A 19,200-nucleotide genomic window follows, 5' to 3' on the forward strand; every position below is an offset into this window, starting at 1 on the left:
GTCCATTTATTTCACGGGCATGACTTATCTAGCTCGTGTAAAACGTAAGCTTCATCGGCCGAGCCTTAAACAGGTTGGACCAGTCCGTATACCCACTCCTAATTATTTAGGGCCCAATTAAGTCTAGTCTTTTTTGGCCTAACCCATTATAGCCCACAACTTGCATAAGGTCGGCCCGTATTGGGCCAAGTAGCTTGTTTTGTCACATATATAAAATGGTATATTTGGAGGGTGAGTTCTAAGCCATAACTCGCCTCACTAAAGTGACCCTAGGGTCTCTCTTAGTGGGATATCTTCCCAAATACCATCCCTATGTTTTGACTTCGAATGGCATGCTGGAGTATTGAGGGCTACTTCTTAAGACGTTTAGTGACTTTTTAATGCATATGGGATACCATGTTGGCTAACACTGAATGAACCTATAGAATAGATGAATGGATGAATCCCAAGAGAGGTTAAGATTAATGCATACCTTTTCGAGGTAAGCTACTACCCAGACTCATCTATTTTTTATAAAACCACACTCCATCCATAGGGTTAATTTGGGTCTCCCTGAATGGTCAAAGAGATGACTATGTTAAGGGATGTACTTGGGTTAATCACTCATGTGGTATAAATTTCCAAGGAGTTAAGTTTTTCTTTGATGTCGATGATTGATGGAATTATGATGACAATGTTTGATGGTGGAATCATGATGTCGATGATTGATTGAATGATGATGTTTGATGATTATTAGGTTTGAGAATTAAAAGAATCACTTTGCGGGTATAGATAGCACTTCTATATATAAACCGCAAGTAGCAATTTCTTAAAAGCTCTATCTATAAATAGATATCGCTCAAATACATTGTGCTAAAAGAGCAATGTCTGATTAAAGAAAAAAGTGCTACATATAAACAATTTTGGTGTAGTGTTTGATTGTGATTCATTACAAACCATATTACAAAACTCACCTATTGTCAAATTTCTTGTCTTTATTGTGATAACCTAACCTAAAACATAAATCATTCATTTATTTATGAATACTTATGACTTTCATATTAACAAACATATGTTTTCTTCATATACAAGGGGTGTATATGCATGAAAAGTTGAAAATGCTTTAAACAACATTGGTTTGTTGCCTTCATCATTCGAAACAAATCTCAAGACCATCAAGATATATGGCTTTTCTTGGATTGAAAAAGAGATGATTGCCATAAATTTTTTGTTACAAGTAGTGTTTATAGAAAAGCATAATTTTATCACCTGCAAGGTCAAAAAGGATAAGTATGTTGTTGCACAAATTGAACAATTTTCCAGAGCTTCATTAAAATGTTAGATAGATTTCAAATGAAGAAGAAAATGGAAAGAATAGAGGCATAATTTGATCAGGTTGAATTGTTGTGCTATTTAAAGTGTATTCCTTGTTTAAATAAAGAGACACATATCATTTATTTCATTTTGAAATGCAACGCATGAAAAAAGATGATGGAACTCATAAACCAAAAAATGGTGAATTGGTTCTAAATCAAATCAAATAAAAAAACCAGAGTTTTGAAAAACTTTATTTTCCAAGGATCGTATTACAAACTTTTGTTAAAACCAATATTTAATTAATCAACCTTAACACAAAATTATTTGGTTAAAGTTCTTATTCAAAAAAATATTTTCTTTAACCTTCAGCAAATTGATCAAGAATACAATGAGAAAGAAGATAAGATCAAGAGAAGATGTACACCAATTTTTATACTGGTTCACTCTCTATCTCTAGAGAAGCTACTCCAGTGATCTAATCCAAATTGAATTAGATTTTCACTATGCATATAGAATTCTTACAATCAATCATAATCAATCTCAGTTCCTACCCCAAAAAAAGAGACTATGGTACCCAACCCTAGGATCCTTTATGAATAAGAGCCTAATAGAAACCTACCTTTAGCCCAAACAAGAAAACTTATTCTAGCATGCCTTCAGAAATTCATGCATATGCTAACATCATGTAAAACACATGAAAAACTTGAGTCAAATAGAGACACAACTTGATCAATCACATGTAAGAACCTTTGCTTGAGTGAATGAGTCTCTTCTTAATCTCACAAGAAATTCACAACTCACTTTTTATCATGAGAGCTTAAGAAAAAATGAAGTCTAGAAGTTGTGAGTCGCACGCTTATTCTAAGCACTTTTTTTTCTCTCTTTTTCCTTCATTATAAAAGTGAGAACACAAGGTGGTTATTTATAGAGAAAATAGTTATAACCGCCTGTAATAGATTATTTCGAAGAAGTAATCGATTATATTATCATTTCAATCGATTAAAATGTTCTTCCCAACATCTGGAAAACTTTCAAGAATAATGTAATCGATTAGATTCTTGATGTAATCGATTAAAGTGTTTTTGATCACTTTTGGGAACACCTTTAAGAATGAAGTAATGGATTACGATCATATGGTAATCGATTAAAGTAGAGACTCATGAAAAGCCAAACATGGTCTCAACTGAACTATGTAATTGATTACGGTTAACTAGTAATCAATTAAACCGAAACTAGAATCTCTCTACAAGCTATAAACACTTGTGTAATCGATTACGATCAGCCTTGTAATAGATTAAAACAGAGAGTTTTATGCACTAAAGAAGTTTCTAACTTTAGAAACAATTTTTCTACCACTACATGATGATGCATGATGCAACAATCAATAGAAATGTCACTCAAAGAGTTGGGCATGTAACAAGATAAAACTTCTTCAAGCTCCAAAGCTTAGTCTTCATGTTGCTCCCCCTATCTCTAACAATGCAGAGACTTCTTTTCAAGAACTAATTTAGCCTCAATTACTATGTTCACTTATGGAATCAAATTTATGGTAGGGTAAAAGTACTACAATCCAAAAAATTAAGTTTTGAAATGAATTTACAAAATTTTATTAAGGCTAAAATGTTTACATTTAATTAATTCTAGAGATTAATTTTCAAAGTGTAAAACTTTTACACATTTGATTTTCTTTTCAAAACAAACTAAAATAAGTAAGGCACAATCAACTGCAGAAGTTGTTGTATTGCATTTCAAAATGAATTGTGTAAATGTTTTTATTTAAAAATAAGGAATATGCTTTAAATAAGACAACAATTCAATCTGATTGTCGCAATTCTTCCTCTGCTATTTTTTTTTATCTCTATTCAAAATCTATATCCCAATCCATTAGAGAAAAAAAATACATTCTTCTTGTACAACATGCTTAGCCTTGTTGACCCCACAATAGATCCAATCAAAATCATGTGCATTGCTATAAGTGAAAAATGTATTCAAAACTAGTGCTGCTTGCAATGAAAAATTTATAGTAAACATCTCTTCTTTAATCTCAAAAAAGCCATATATCTTTGTGGTCTCGAGGTTTGTTTTGAAGCACGTCCATAAAAAACTAATGTTTTTCACAAAATTTTGAGGCAAAGAAAACTCCCATAATAAAGTTATACACATAAACATATATTCATATGAGGTTTGCTAATACACACACTCATCTTTTTCCATTGGAGTGCATTAGCATGCTACACCAAAATTTTAGGACATAAAGCCTAGTCATTCTTTGTGTTTCAATTAATTCAAGTTAGGGATATTGTAGTAATTAAATGTTTAACTTTTTTAAATAAATAAAAAATTGAATATACTCACTTATTACTCATTTCACTCTCTTCTGTCATCTCTCACGCTGCTCTCCCAACTCTTACTCAAATTAGTGATCTGTTCACAAATCCTCAAAATTGTTACATTCTTCTTCCTTCCTTCTATGTTGGTGCTCATTCTATTTTCAAAATCAATACAATTGTCTTTGTATTTTTTTCTCTCATCCTATATCTTTCTCAATTTAAGAAGCATTTGTGTTTACTTTGCATTTATAATATAAAAAAAATAAATAGATGAGCATATCTCATTCTATATGTTTTGGATTTCAAATAAAAAATAATTCTTATTTACCCTTATAGTAGTACACTTAAAGGCCTAGACTTTAATATATAATCAATAATCAATATGATAGAATGAGTTCTATAAAATCTAAGGATAACTAATTCAAAACTAAATTTATTAACGAATGAGAATGTCATATTCTTTGGCATTCATAACAACTAGAATGTCTTATTCCAACGGTGTAAGCTTTAACAACATGTACTAAATGCACGATGCAAGGGCGATGCCCACAATCAAAAGAAGCAAAGTTCACAAAACAAAAATGTTAACAACAAATAGAATACAAAAGAACATACCAATTAGAGGAAAAGAAAACATAATAATGTTGAGGTTTTGTGATCTAATCACTAACTTCGTGAGAGATTGCAAAAGAGAGAGAAACGAGTAATAAATAAGTACATTAAATTTTTATTTATTTAAAAAGTTAAACTTTCAATTACTATAATACCCCTAACTTGAACTAATTGAAACACAATGAATGAATGATTTTTTGTTGTCCTAAATTTTTTTTGTAGCATGCTAATGTACTCTAACTGAAAAAGAGAAGTATATATATTAGTAAACCCTTATATATATATATATATATATATATATATATATATATATATATATATATATATATATATAATCTTAAAAGTTATAAGCATTTGGAAATAAAAGTTTGATTTTCACTTCAAGCCCAGTTACCACATTAAGTCAAACACTTCAAAAATAGGTGATTCAATTTTTTAATATGGTTGTCAAGGCATTACAAGTGAAATACACAAGTTCTATTGATACCATTGATACCACATAATGTGGCTCCTTGTAGAGCTTTTTGACCTTGGATCTTCTTCACCAATGGAGTTCTTTGCTTCTTGAAGATCAATGGCAGCGGAAGGGAGAAGGTGGAAAGGTGATTAGAGATGCCACTTTGAGGAGAAGATGAGTCAAGAACAAACTCACCACCATGGGAAGCCATGAGTAAGAGCTTGAAGGTAGGAGAAGATGAGTGGAGGGAGAGATGGGAGCGAAATTTTGAGAGAGACAGAGGGAGAATGAGGTCTAAACTTTAAATATGATGCAATCCTTCCAAGGAGGGAACCCATCACCAGAGCCATGGCTAGGAGACTCCAGGAAGATTGGGCCAGGGATGCAGAGAAGGCCCTAGGGTTCTAAGGAGCCTTAGGGTAGATTTTGGGCCCATGGGCTAAGTATGAACCCACTTATCTTTGTACATATTAGATTAGGGTCTCATTATTTTGGGCCTTGTATTTAGGGCTCCATAGTGTAGGGAAGGTACCCCACAAGTTTAGAGTACCCTAGTAATGTAAGATTTTTCAGCCCTTGTATTTTAGGGCATGTAGACTAGTTTTTGAATTAGGGGTAGTTTTGTAATTTCACATGCTTTAAGTGCACTATTTGATGTGTGTGTTGGGAGAGAAATTTAATTGAATTGGGAGAAGCCCAATTCAATTAAATTTTAGACCAGCCCAAGGGGGAGGTGAGCATTTGCTTGCTACACTCCATTGCTTCATCATATAGTCATACATTGTGCATATCCTTCATGCTTTACATGTCTTATGAAACCTAAGCATACTTAGTGGAGAATCTGGGATTTGATCTTGGATTAGTGAGATGAACTATAGCTGGAATTTACTAATCATAATTACGAAAATTTTGGTTCCAAATTTGGCTCCACAAATTAAAGTGAAATTTGAATTGATTTCCCTCCAATTTTGTGTGACACTTAGGCTATAAATAAAGACCTTGTGTGTGCATTTTGGAACTTTGATCATTTGAGAAATTAGACTTCAAAGTTCAAACCTCATTCTCCCTCTTCTCTCTCCCAAAATTTCTTTCCCTTCTCTCCCTCTCCCTCCACTCATCTTCTTCTACCTTCAAGCTCTTATCCATGACTTCCTATGGTGGTGAGCTTGTTCTTGACTCATCTTCTCCTTGAAGTGGCATCTCCAATCACCTTTCCTCTTTTTCCATTCCGCTACCATTGATCTTCAAGAAGCAAAAGACCCTATTGATGAAGAAGATCAAAGGCCTACAAGCTCTACATGGAGCCATATTCTGAAAAACGTTTCTTAGAAGAACACCCTCCCTCTTTTTCTTTCTCCTTGACCTTTGGAGTTAAGGCCTTACTATTCCTTTTTTTCTTTTGTTTTTCTAACTTTTCCTCATTCCTCTTGTCCTTCATTGTAAGTTGATCCTTAGCTACCTACAAAGGTGTTTGAGGATGCAACACAAATTTAGTGCCAAGATGGGTGAGGGTAATATCATTAGTTAGGCCATTGTAAATGATCTTTCTATCAAATTGCCATGGTTGTCCTAAGAGAATATGCCCTACCTCCGTGGGAGCTATATCACAAATAATTTCATCCTTATATGTCCCAATGGAGAAAGGTACCTTCACTTGTTGGTTAACTATCATTTCCCCTAGCTCATTGAGCCATTGAAGTTTATAAGATTTTGGGTGGGGAATGATAGTGAGGTTCAACTTGGAAACTAATCTTGTGCTACAACAATTGCAACAAGATCCACTATCCATAATGAGAGAACAAGTTTTATCTAAAATTTTGCATCTTGTATGAAAGATGTTCTCTCTTTGGGATTGGGATAGATCCCAAGATTGGCCTCCAAGGAGCCTTCTAACCATTAGGAGGTCACCTTCTTCATGTGGGTAAACTTCCTCACTAGACTTTTAACCCCTTGCTTCATCTTTACTTCCACCAGAGGAAGAGGAAGAAGTAGTCTTCTCTTGACTACTATAAATGTCTTGACCCCTCATAATCATGGATTCCCTTGTGGGGCATTGAGAGGCAATGTGACCTCTCCCAAGACATTTGAAGCATTTAATGTTACTAGTCCTTGCTTGGGAACTAGTCTTAGGGGTGGGTTTTTCTATGGTCTTACCCTTATCTTCCTTGGGTTTTGAAGGTGTAGCCCCCAAAATTCTTTAGGCTTGGTCCTTTCTTGGATAAGAGTGAAAACCATAAGATTTTGAAGAAGACTTTCTTTTAAGTTGTTGCTCTACTCTTATACAAAGTTGGACTAGCTCATCTAGGTCCCTATATGGAAGGAGTTCAACCTTGTCCCTTACTTCCATATTAAGCCCACTAAGGAACCTAGCTATGCTTGCTCTTTCCTCCTCCCTAAGTCCAGCTCTTAAAAGGAGTAGTTCCATTTGTTGTCTATATTCTTCAACACTCATACTTCCTTGTCTAAGCCTTTGGAGGTTGTCCATAAGCTCCCTCTCTTAGTAGGATGGAATCTGCCTCTTCCTAAGGACACTCTTAAGATCATTCTAATGCTCTACTGGGGGATCCCTATGAATCCTTTTTTCCCTAACAAGGGGAGTCCACCAATAGAGGGCATACCCTTGGAAGCTAAGGGTAGCCAATGGAACTTTTCCCTTCATTTCCCAATCTGGGTAGGCCTCAACATTATCTTTTACATGAAAATATGGGAGGTTAATGCTAACCTCTTGAGACCTTCTATCCTTTTCTCTTCTTTGGGAGTCGGGTCTAGTATGGGACCTATGCCTCCCTCCATAGTAGTCACTTAACTCTTCACTGAAACTTTTACAAGACTTATGACTACCATAAGAAGCATTTCTTCCTTTTCTTCTTTCTTCCTTTCTTATTTTCTCTCTTTCATCTTGACTTATTTGTTACACTCTTTTTTTTTTTTTTACTTTTTCTTTTCTCTCTTGTTTTTCTTTCCACAATTTAAGGGATCTCAACTCATATAATATCCTATACAAGGGGTCCTTAGGAGTAGGACCCTCACCATTAACACTAGATGAAGAATGAAGACTCATGTTGGTTCCTAAGTTGTGGTTCTTTCTTGTTAGGGGGTTTGAAAACAAAAGGTAAAAGAAACTATGGTTGAAATTAGCCAAAATAAACACTAGGTGTGAAATATAAGGTAAAAACTAATTGGTAAAAAGCAAGATATCTAGGCGATTTGACAATGGAAGGTAAAGGAAATTTAAAGCAAGCTAGACGGTTTCCTATGTGAAGGCTTGGATGACCCTTTGGAGGTCCCAACTGGCTTTTCACTTAGTCTACATGGTTTACACTAAGCTATTACACATAAATAGAGGTTTGGGTGGTCTCTTGGAGACTCCCTATACACCCTTGAAGAATGTCTAAATATAAGGAATTGCAATAGAAAAAAACAATTCAGCACTTAATTGTTCTATTACAACAAATTTAACAAAGTAATTAAGGTCTTTAAATTTGTCTTTAATGCTTATTTCTTTTCTCAAGTGTTTGAATCAAAATTTGGTGAGGCTTTGGATGCTTCCAACCCAATGGTGCTCCTAGGATGGTTAACCTCCAAGACCCAAAAATCTTCCTTCAAGCAATGCACCAAATTCCTCTTCCAATCCTTATTTTAGGTAGCACTTAAACACACAAAAAAGAAGACAAGCAAGAAACCAAAAGATGAAATGAAAGCTAAACCAAAAGGAAATTTAACATAAAATTAATTCAATGAGATTCAAGGAAAATAAAGCAAAAGGACAGCACCACAAGCCAAGGTGGAACACAAAGGAAGTCCTAGAATGGCGGTAGATTAGATTGACAAATTAAAAACAAGACTCAAAGCAAAATTCTAGTTATGTCAATTTGGAAAAACATCTAAAAGATGAAAAAATCCAAGAAGTCAAACAGGCTTGTAATACAACTCAAAATAATGAACAATTTTCAAGCAAATCAAACATACACATTTTATTAAATTTTGTTTTGTTGTTCTGGACGTGTATTTTGACATTAATCTTTATCACCTTTTCTCTCTCATTTATTTTTCATTTTTTTTTCATTATTTTTCCATTGTTTTCGTCTAGATTTTTATTTTATCCAGTTAAAATTTTAGCTCAAAACTTGAAGTATTCAAGTCACAGCTGAGTTAAGAAGATAATGTGCCAGAACTGACAGTAACCAGAATTTCAACCTAGAAATCAAGAGTAGTGTTTATGTTGCTTAAGGTTTGGATAGTTACAATTTGTGTTTGCTTATGCTCAATTGTCTTGGATAACACAATTCAAGAGAGCTTAATACTTACTTTGATTCATAAATCTAGCCACAACTCAGCACCAGAACTCAATTTCTTCATAGGCATCATATAGGAAACTTACAAAATAAGAAAAGTTCAACAACAAGACTACTTCTAGGAATTGATTTAGAACATGTTATGAAATAAATAACATGCATGAATTAGACCCAAAATTCAAATGATAGGTGCAAAAAGAAAAATCCCTAGTGAGAGTTGTCCCTTGCTTAGCAAGTTGGTGTTCACTTAGCGAGTGAGCATGGCTGCATAAAAGACAACATCGATTGTTTAACAATCAATATGTAGAAATGGATGTTGTTGAAATTTTGAAATTTAAAACAACTAAATTGATGTAAAAAAAAGATTTTTTTTGTTACTTGGTTGCTTTCTCAACTAATGTAAAAGGCAATGGCAAGGACAAAAAATGGGGCTAGGTCAAGCCTTGGTGAAGCAACAGAACATTATGATCTTTTAACATAACCTTTGGGTGGGGTGTCTTCATTTTGAACACAAAAATTCATCTTTTGACGAAATCCTTGTAGAGCTTTGCACCAATGACCAACTAATTAAAGTGCTTCTAAACCGGTGAACGCCAGGAATGTTGTCTAATAGTCATAATGGTAGATGTTCTGGACTAATAGAACATTGTCATGAACGTCCAATGTTAACTCCACCAACTCCACAAATTTTTTGGGTAGACACAACATTAGTGTGGACATCCACTCGTTGATAGGTCTCATGAAGCTTCATGTCGATCATCTTCCACCAACGTCAAGTTATGTAGATTTAAGGTTGTGTGGGTATGGAGATCCAAATCCAAAATGTCACAAAGTAGGATAAGCCATCGCAGATCCATAGAGGATTTGAGAAAACAAAAAAATTGGTAGAATTTATACCATTGTTAGGCTTTTGAGAAGTTGAGAGTGATTTTGAGACAATTTGTTTTGTAACTTTTGTGATTGTAGTTGCAATGGTGAAGAATAATCAAATCGGTACAAGAGATTCGGTCGGAGTAGATTGGATAAAGTAGATCTAGATTTGGAAAATCTAGAAAATAGGAACAAAAGATAATACATTGGTTCAAAATAAAATTGATGTAAAAAATGAAACTTTTTGCAACGCCGATATCTACATCGTCTAAATAATTCATGTAAAAAACCCTTTTAAACCAACATAAAAGTGGTTTTGTGCAATATGTGATCCTAGTGTGTGATTCCTCCTGCTCATTCTCTTCTTGTTCTTTTTCTCTTTTCTCCTTTCCTCCTTGTGGAATGTGTGTACTGTGTGTTATGAGCTTGTGGTAGGGAATATGGAAGGATTTATGAGTCTCGGCCTTTAGTGGGCCTTATGAGCCATTCCTTATCTATTATAACTAGCTTGCTAATTGTGCTTAACATAGAATAGAACTTCATAAAACACAATGAAATCATAGAACTTAGAGTAAGAAGGACATTTAGTTTATCATATCATATAATTCCACTAATGGCCTATTTTGGGATGTTACAAACTAATATAAAAAATGAAAAATGAGGAGGGATACATTTTTTATTTGAGAAAATATATTATACATGTACTATTTGGAAAAATATTTATTGCCTAGTAAATGTCTTTCCTTAAATTATCTACTAATTTTAAAAATTACAAAAACATGCTCAAGGTTGAAAAGTTTCGAATGGTACAAGGAAATTAACTTTAAATGATTCAATATTTTTTGTGTAGAAACTGCAAATACCCTTAACGAAAGGCAATCTTATTCTTGAGTTGTGTAAGAGTACTATGTTTAGCAAACTTCTCATTTCAAGTATTATTTTAGTATTATTTCGAGCATTATAGTCTATATGAATATTTAACACAACTTGATACTTGGGGCAAGAAATCGAAATCACTAGTTAAGCTGGAGCAACCTTATGTTGGTTGATTTGTGCTTGGTGGCAATGCATTAATATAATTTAGGTATGAATTATTTTTATTTAAATAATTGGACTTATATTTTATTGTATCTTATTTTAATTCAAGTATGAATTCAGGTAGTCATCTTTCATTTTCAAATCTAGAAAATCGTGGATTAGCCACCGAAGAAATCAGCCACTAAATGACAAAAATTGGTCGCTAATGAGTTCAATGACCGAATCAAATTGATTGGTAAACTCCAAGTCGCTATTCTATGATAGAAATAATCAGTCACTATTATTAATTACTTTATTGCTAATAATTTGGTCGCTTTTATTGCTTTGGATTGACTCAATGAAAGAAACATTTATGTCTATTTTAGTTGCCAATTTTATTTAAATTAATTTAATTTATAGTTTTAGATAATGTTTTGGTCACTATGTCAGCGACAATATAGCCACCAAACAATTTTGGTCGCTGAAAACAAAAGCAATTAAAATAATCTCATTCGTCATTTTAGTGACAACAAGGTTACTGAAAAAAACAAATAATTAAATATTTCCACTTTTTCTTCAACTAGGTCGATCACAAATTGTATCGTCTTTGTGTACGTATTAGTGACCAAAATATTTAGTTGTAAAGGCCTTGTTTGGAGTGTTTTTTGGTTGAGTTTTAAAATTTTAAAAAATAGCAAGTTTTTAGTTTTGGTTTGAAAAATTCTTAAACCAATTTTTAAAATATGGTTAGTTTCAAATAAACTCATTTTGAAAGTTTCATATTGTAATAAAATTAGTTTAAGAGAGATTTTGTGTGGTGGTGACGACATTGGTGATGATGGTGACGCTAATAGCAGCGACGACAAAAGAGATACCGGTGATGGTGGAGGTGGCATTGGTAGTGGTTGCGATGTTGATGGTGGTGGTAGTCAGTGGTTGTGGCACTATTGGTGGTGGTGACAATGACGAAGGTGGTATTAGTGGTTGTGGCGGCGGTGACGATGATTGAAGTGTTAGCAATGTTAGTGGTGTCAATGGTGATGGTGGTGGAAATAATGATGGTGGGGTGGTGGTGGAAATAACGATGGTGGTGGTGGCGATGTGGTGGTTGTGATGACGTTGGTGTTGGTTGTGGTGGCTGTCGCAACCTATCCTTCAGCGGGAGGGCGAGACGAGATTCACGGGTGCGTCTTCCAAAAAAAAAATGCATGGGAGTCGCCACCAACGTTTATTCGAGGGAAACGTTAGAAAAACCAAAAAGGGGTCTACGAATTTTAAGAAGGGTTCGAGAATTGTTTACGCATGGGGAAGGTATTAGCACCCCACACACCCGTCACAAGGGACGACAACCTTTAATTGAGTGCGTAAAATCATGACTTCAATATTTATTTATTTTCCCTTTTTTATGTTTTTACTTTTTGGGGTCAACAAGAGCGTTGCCCTTGCTCCTATGTATCCTCAAGTTTGATGAGAAACTCAGACCTACGTAGTTCTTTAAAAGCAAGAAATTGTGCGTTGAGTTGATTTTAAACTTTTGAAAGGTTCATTTTAATCAACAAAAACAAAAGAGTTCGTTAAGGCATTGGACCTTGAACGGATTCAAGCGACTTTTATGGATAAAAACTCAATTACATGTTGATTTTATCTTGGTTTCACTTATTAACTTTTAATCTCATTAAAATACAATTTATGATGTAAATGATCACTCAAAACTCACTTTTCAAAAGAAAAAAGATTACTGATGCTAGAAGAATGAGATGAAGATGTACAAAGCAACAAAGAGGACCCCTAAGGGTGCATGGATTGCATCCAAATGCTTAAAATAAATACTAACTAGACGACGAACGAAGAACACCAAACGAAGAACGATGTAGAAGTCGATTACGATCAAAATTTGGTAGCGCCTCGACCTCGTTTTTCTTTTCTATCTTTTTCTTCTCTTCAAATTCCACTAAGTCCTTTCAATGTTTGAAAGCTAAACTCTTTCTTTAGCCCCCATCACGCCTATTTATAGGAAATGAGGGGACTAGGTTGATCTGCAGCTCGCCCAGGCGAGCTGTTACTTCAACCTGAAGTAACCTTGCTCACCTAGGCGAGCTGACTACTTCACCCCTAAGCTATTTGGGGGCCCAGGTGAGCCAAAGGCTAGCCTGGGCGAGCCAGGGGTCAGAAAAAGCTTTAAAATGACCCTTTTGCCCTCCTTTTTGGGTATTTTCCGCATTCTTTACCGAAACATTGAATAATCTTTTGTCTTGCACGGGAACTAGTGTTGAACAGCTCAATTCGGCTAGCAAGAATCAAAATGTTTGCGAATGATAGTCCCCAGAGGAAATTAGGGTCTGATAGTTGCCCCTCTTTACTTATCTTTTATTGAAAATGAAAAGGTAAGTGAAGATAAGAACACTAATTTCATCCCAACGATCTTGCTATCCGACCGGCAATTGGCGAAAACCCGAGTAGTGAAACCTGTCAAATGAAAAAAATGTATGAAGTATCAAGTGCACCAAACAAAAGACTTTGAAGTCTTGAAATGTAAAGAAGACGCTGAAGCCTTAACAAAAGATATTGAAGTCCTTAAAATGTAAAGAAGACATTGAAGTCTTGACAAAAGACTCTGATAGTCTTTGGAATGTAAAGAAGACATTGATAGTCTTGACAAAAGACTATGATAGCCTTTGAAATGTAAAGAAGACATTGATAGTCTTGACAAAAGACTTTGATAGTCTTTGAAAAGTAAAGAAGACGTTGATAGTCTTGACAAAAGACTCTGATAGTCTTTGAAATGTAAAGAAGACGTTGATAGTCTTGACAAAAGACTATGATAGTCTTTGAAATGTAAAGAAGACTTTGATAGTCTTGACAAAAGACTCTGATAGTCTTTGAAAAGTAAAGAAGACTTTGATAGTCTTGACAAAAGACTCTGATAGTCTTTGAAATGTAAAGAAGACGTTGATAGTCTTGACAAAAGACTCTGATAGTCTTTGAAATGTAAAGAAGACTTTGATAGTGACAAAAGACTCTGATAGTCTTTGAAATCTTTCACTAAAATGTGAACACGCTTAACAAAGAAACAAACCCCCAAACCGATCAGAACAACATACATTTTTTGAAGAAAAACAATGTGACTAATGGGAAATGAAAGCATGCAGATAGAATTTCTCATAACCAAAAATGAGATTTTAAGACATTAGCATTTTGTTTCTAAAAGAACATTAGAAGAAACACTGGGTCCAACCGAATAGAGGAAAACTGCTCAAGGTGTATCAAGTCTCACACAGGCAAGTGTTTCATCTTAATTCCAAACCACAGATATATCATAGATTGACTTTCCAAGTCATTTCCCATCAAATCATAGATAATATACATAATCATCATGGATCAATAGGACTTTATAAGGTCAGATTTTGGTAGGAAATTTGGCTTTGGCTGTTCTGGCCTTTCCCCTTTCTGTTTCCCTTCCTTTTTTTGTTTGGTGTGGAACAGGAGAGTAGACACAAAGATTTGGTTTGTAACCAAAGAAGGCGATCACTTTACACCCCCCATGTCTTAACCAAGTTACTATTGCTCCTCTCCCTCTTTTTTTTTTTTCTTTTTGACAATTCTGCACATTGTTCAGACATTGTTTGGTCCAACGAACTTGTTTTCCTTTTCCATTTTCCTTTGCTCTTCCTCTATCTCTGATTGATTAATTCTTTCTCTTTCTTTTTTTTTTCTTTTGCTTTCTTTCCTTGTTGTTTTTATTCTTTGTGTTTTTTTTTCTTTTGCTTTTCTTTTTTCGTTTTGACGAACACCTCTAAACCATGATAATAGAAGCTTCGCTTGGAAGACCCTCCTGTTCTCTCATCCTAGGGTAAGGTTGGAAATTTCCATCCTAGGTCAAGTTAATGGCAAAAAGTCGATGTTTGGCTCAAAAGGCCTGCAAACGGCGGGACATAATGTATGTCGTGATATCTGTTTGGCCAATGGCTCAGAAAGAAGGGAATGCCCAAATCACTTCCACAAAACGCATATTATGATAACTAGAAATTGATGCAAAATTAATCATAGCACACATCCATGAGGACACTCAAATATAAGGCTTGTGGCCATACAAACACTAAGGCTTAGGGTTTGTTTCCATATTCAGGCCAAACCAGTGTTTCAACGATTGCTTTTTTATCAAGTCATACAACATCCAAGTCCATTTTGGCATTCGAGAAAGTCTTTTGTTGTTTTCACCCTCTAGGTGCACATTTCTTTTTTTTTTAAAAAAACCTTTCGTGTTTTGATCCGTGAATTTTCCTTAGAAAACTGGCGACCATTTCTCTTTTAAAAGCGTGTTAGTTTTAGTTTTTTAGTTTTTAGAAAAAGTTCAAACCCTAGGCAAAGTTATAACCCAAGATCACACTTATTAAAGGGACAAAGGACGCGTGAAAGAAAGAAAACCATACACAAATCCCCCTCTCATTTTTTTTTAGTTTTTTCTTGTTTCAAACAAACCGTCACAATGAAATAACACGACAACATACTGGAAGCTACATAATAAAGACAAGTTCCATCACAATGAAATAACAAACAAAAAAGTGATAAAAGAAGTTCCATCACAATGAAATAACAAACAAATACTGAAAGCAATAAAAACAAGTTCCCCAGTGCTCTGTTGGACTTTTCTGGGTCCACTGGGTGTCTTGGAGGCTGTTAGCGGCCAAAAACTTGTTCGTGGTAATAATCCGTGATGCTAATCAGCAAGTGTACTGAGTCGCTCAAGTAATATAAAATGGTAAGAACCGAGTATCAAATCACAGGGAACTTGTTTCATTTAGAAAATATGCGTTCAATGAGCAAACATTTGTGTAACGCAAGTAAATGATAAAAGGGGTTTTTGTCTATAGTTCTAATCAACTACAAATTTAAAATGTCTAAAAGTGAGAGGTAAAAATAGTCAAGTAAAAATGTTGGGTCATTCTACTGAACCTACTTTGATGTTACTACATATTTTTCTCTATTTAACGTTGTTTTAGTGTTCTTATGCTGAAAACAACTACCCAAACCAAGATCCCTCGAGTGAATGAGCCTAACTCTATTTAAACTTCGTCCTTGATCCCTCAACAAACTTAGTTTAAACGACTTGCATTAGGATTACAACATAATATAAACTAAATCACTGCACTCCGTCCCCAGGCATACAATTCTCTAGCCTGGTCTATCAAGTTTTAAGGTTTTAAAGCACTTCCCAGTACTAAAACTCCTAACTTTGCATACAAATGGGTGATCAAGCCACAAGCATGCAAGAAATAAGTGCAGATAGAGGCAATAAACACATAAAAACAACTTCAAATAGATAGTGAGAGAATATTACATCAAATGTTCAGCAGAAATTCCCAACAAGAGATTTAGCCTTCCATTGCAAGTTAGTAACTTTTAGCACAAAGGATAGATTTTTGAAGAAAAACTAAGGTTACAAATGGGTGAGGATGTCTCCTCCACCCTTAGAACCCTAAAATCACTCCTAAAACCTAAACTCTCTTGAAGGCTGGAGCTTTGCCCTTTTTTTCATCTCTTTGGGTGTGTCTTTTCGTTTCCTCTGTTGTCCTCTCTTAATTGTATGCCAACTTCAGTATTTTAAAGGCTCTTGGACATTTCAGATTTTGAAGGCTCGCTTAGCGCCATTTTCTCGCTAAGCGCGAGTTAGTGAATTCTCACTTTGCGAGCTGGGTGCGAGAAGGGACAAACGACTCGCTGGGCGAGCTTGCGGCGTGCTGAGTGCAGGAATCTGAGACAAATGCTCTTCTAGGGTTTCCCAACACACTAAGCTGGCTGAGTGCCTCACTTAGTGGAAGTCACTTGCTAAGCGCATATGCCTCGCTTAGTGAGACACCAACTGCTAGACCTTTTCTTCATTTGGCCTGAAACTGAAGTTGATTCACATTAATTCACAAAAATGGGAGTATCTACTGAGCAAAACCAAACTAAACATGATAATATGTACAAATCCTATAAAAAGAACCATAAATTGAGGGAAAGATGCTGATTTCATATAACTATTCAATACAAAAGTTAGTCGTAAATGACGACTAATAGAGGCGTGATCCCTGCAAATTGGTAAATGGCGTCTGAGATTAGTTGGGCCACATGAATACTAACCTGGGTTAAAATAGTGTAGACCAGATGGCACTTCAGCAAGGGAAGATCAGAGTTATGATCGCTGGGGAGGATGTTGCTGAGAAGCAACGTCATTTAGATCTGTGTCAGGGTGGTCATGCTAGTGCTCATGATCCGCACCCGCCTTCCCGTCACACTTCGTGTGAAGTCCTGCCCTAGAACACACAACAACTGGCCTATGGCCTCCTCATCAAACCCCAAAGCCTGACTCCTCCTCTCACTAAACTCACAACGTTCCCCCTCTTCCAAGACCAACGGATGCCCCAAGAACTAATTTATGACATCTTCGTTAAAGGGGACCCACTGGCCCCCCACCTAGGAGCGCTTATCCCTGACTCCTTCCTCTATGGGCCATGCATTAGCATAGAATTCCATGACTATTTCTGGGTCATATTTAGCCATGGGCCCTGCGAGTTGAGTCCATTGCCTCCTGGCAACTTCCTCCTAGAACTCAGTGTATTCTCCCTTTCTCAGCTGGACCCGTCTCTCCTTGAGGAAAGACCAACTCTTGATCGCTTCAAAGCGGTGTTGGTGTTCCTCACTTCAGAATCGGTGTCCATCAAATTCTATATCCGCTTGTAAGGCCGCACTGGATCCTTCTTCCGTGGCATCCTTCCTTGCCCTCTTAGAGAGAAGCTTCCTTGGAGCCATTGCCTGCAAAGACACATCCATAAAAGGTTAGTTGCACGAAACGCATAACCATCATTTCATTTACCTTAAACAAGCAAAAGCCAAACAATTTGGGACGGTGTATGTTTCTTTTTACCAATTGCAAGTGTTACCGTGCAACTAATTAAAACCAATCATACATCAGTGCATATATATATATATATATATATATATATATATATTGAGAAACATTTTAGCTACCTAGTTGCAAGGTGCCTATCATAGTGTAGCAAGCTCAACCAATAATTAGGCTAATTCCAACCAATCACTTTCACATACTTATGTAATTCATGTATCTTGCATTCAAAACAAACTTTAGATTTCTATGCCTAGCTCATGCTCTTGGCATTTTGATCTAATAATTAAGTTGCTCACACATTCTAAATGATGGTTGTACATGTGTAAACTCATTTCATAATTCAAATTTCACAACAACACATGCAATGGTCATTGAGGCATTTTATCGAACGGTTGGTGGGCACATGTTCAAGTATGTAAAAATGAGGAATGGAGAACAATATGACATGCCAATCTACAATAGGATCAAGGATAGGCCTAGGGCCATCCATTGCAGCCCCTAATCAAACATTCAAGCCATGAATTTACAAACAATTCATCTCACAAACATTGCAAAGAACATAACAAATAAAGCACCAAGATACCATAATGGAAAGGTAAAATTTGAATGGAGATGGTAATTACTTGTGTGAGATGAAAGAAATGCAAAAAAATGAAAGCAAAAGTGCACAATGGAAGCTTGGGGCTGCTGCGAATGGTGGCTCCCGTAAGCTTGTTGAAGGTTTTCAGCTTTGGGGAAGAAATGGGGTGAAAATGGCTTCACCCCTCCCCTTTTTAAATTTCCTCATCAGACACGCTCGCCCAGGAGAGCTAAGTTCAATTTTTTTTTTTTTGCAAAAAATCCTTTGCAGAATTATGTTGTTCACTATTATATTTTCTCTCTAAAAATCCTATAATTGCATATAAACTTAAGCAAATATAGGATATAATTCAAGAAAATGAACAAGTATGAAAAAGGACATTAAAGAGCAAAGTTAGAGGTACTAGGCTGCCTCCTAGGCGCGCTTCTTTAACGTTTTCAGCTGGACACGGGGTGATGATTGATCGACCGTGGGCCTAGCACCTGTTTGTACCTTCCCCTAAGCTTGGACAAAGAAAGTGGAACAATGCAACAAATGCGAAACAATACTACAAGATGCTTGCCTTACCGTTTGCCTACCCCTAGTGCTTACCCAAATTGGTGTGGTGTTGACCATCACTCAAACTGACTCTTTATTCATCTTCCGATTTATGAGATCCTGAATGATAAGGTGCAAATGCATGCATGTTTATGATCGGACGTTCAATGTAACATTTAAACAGGTGTTATCGTGCTCAATTTTATTTAAATGCTTACGGCACCCCGTTGATTGAGCCAAATGGCTCCGGATTCAGCGAGCAAGATCGAGAATGTATGTTCTTAAAGACAATAATAAGTAAAGAGACACAACACAGG

Source organism: Glycine soja, chromosome 14 (assembly GCF_004193775.1).
Source record: "Glycine soja cultivar W05 chromosome 14, ASM419377v2, whole genome shotgun sequence".
Classification (NCBI taxonomy): Eukaryota; Viridiplantae; Streptophyta; class Magnoliopsida; order Fabales; family Fabaceae; genus Glycine; species Glycine soja.